The following is a 2,235-nucleotide window of genomic DNA, read 5'->3' on the forward strand; positions in this document are numbered from 1 at the left end:
AACTTGTACATAAATTCCTCGCAAGTGAAAATATGGCATTGAAATTTTCGGTTTCTCAAAACTAACATTCTCACATTGTACAATTATAACAATAAGCAGTAAATATATGTCCATTAATCTATGAATATCATAAAGACAAAATATACAAAATTCCAGTTGAGTAAACAATGATTTTTTTTTTATTGAATTGAATAATCGGATGCAAGTAAATTTCTTTTAAAAAATAGAGTATTGTTATAATTTTTATTTTATATCAGTTTTTATTAATCCTACATTGATAATTAATAATAGTGTTTAGTGGAAATTAATTGACTTAGTTATGAAAAATAATAAAAAATTTTAATTTTAATAATTATTGAATTTAGTTAAATTATACTTAATTTTAAGAGTATTGTTGACTCTAAACATAAAAAATGTAACGGTAAAATGGAAAATTAAAGATATAAGGATAAATGAGGGTATATTGGACCCATAGCCAAATTTGTAAGTGTAAAATTGGTAATCAAAAGTTTCTCTTCAATCCTAAGTATTGTAGATTTATTAATTGAAAAGGATAATTTGCATGAAAGTCCCAAACCTTTAAAAAAAATATGCAATGGAGATCCCCAAATCTTTAATAAATGTGCCAGTAGGACCTCTAATGATTAACGTTAAAAAATATGTTAGTTGACAAAATATTCATATTCACTGATCCGCATGACTACTCAATTACAACACCTAATGACTAACATACCCAACCCCACCAATTGGTAGGTGAGGGAGCCTTAGCTATCGTCACAACTATTGGCTACGAAAAGGAATTATCTATTTTTATTTATGTTTTATGAGCATTTCGAAAGGTTCTTGTTAGGAATTATTAAATGCAGTTATGGAGATGGGAAAAATAGGGTCGACGGAGGTGAAGAAAATGAGGTAATGACAATGGCAGATTAGTTGAAATTGTTGGTGAATACATCGATATTGTTCATATTATATTCATAAAAAGATTTACCGTTTATGTTCATGAAATCGAAACGTAATTTCGACTTATCAAAATGGATTTGAAAAGCAAAACAAAAATAGTTACCGAATCTGAATGCATGGATATGGATTCATCCTTTTCGATTCTAGAATGAAAGTAAGTCATTCTTTGGATCGACCATTGCATAATGTTAAACATTTTCTGAAATCAAACTATGACTAATAGAAATCAGAAAATGAGGAAAGAAAATGTAAGTGATGGATTGGCCGAGGTAAGTATTTGACACTCTTTCCTTAAGATGAATTTGCCTCGCATCGGTGCTAACGATTTTTCAACAATCATCTCCCAAGATATAACAACCACGTCAAGTCATAGAAACACTCCAAATGACTTCGACCAATGATCTTGAACGAAATTCCCTCTCTACCATAACCATGGTTTGGATACAAGATATAATCAATTTCACAAAGTATTTGATGCAACATGACATGAAATGAATAATATGGAATTACAAATGAACGTTCAAGGGGTCCTATACATAGAAGTTGAAAGGTTGTGGGTGAACGGACACACACCATATTCAGCATTTTTCATGAAAAGTTGCGACCCAATTGTCGCTAGCTTTTCGCAATTCAGAATTTTTCATGAAAAATTGCAATCCAATTGTTGCTAACTTTTCTTTGATCCATCGCTTGAGCGATGGTCTTACCCGCTAAATTTCGATTTCCTTCAAATATTGGACCAAATTTCTCATTCATACAAATTGGTTTTCAACCAATTTCCAACTGAAATAACTCAAAATCCAATCAATGTCCCCTAATTGCTTGCTCACATATGCAATGAACAATTAATTCAAAATAAATAAGCATCATCTATTAATAGGCGAAACAAATGTCATAAACTATAGTTATGTTCTAACACTATAGGGCACCTATTCCAACAAAAATTCCACATCGTTTGAATATCGAAATATAGATTAATATATGCGTTGGACTACTCATTTTAAAAAAGATCTTTTAAGATGGAATCCTAAATCTTAATAGTTAAGAACATATTTCCTCTCGCTGTGTACATTAATGAAAAACTAAGAGTATTATATACAGTGCATTTTACATGGTTTTCTTCATCAAAGACGAAGTATTATCAGTTTCAAACTTACCAATATTTCATTGTTCCAAATAAAATAAAATAAAATATATATATATATATATATATATATATATATATATATATATATATATATAAAAAAGACTATTTTTATTTTTTTTTATGTT

Source organism: Olea europaea, chromosome 16 (assembly GCF_002742605.1).
Source record: "Olea europaea var. sylvestris chromosome 16, O_europaea_v1, whole genome shotgun sequence".
Classification (NCBI taxonomy): Eukaryota; Viridiplantae; Streptophyta; class Magnoliopsida; order Lamiales; family Oleaceae; genus Olea; species Olea europaea.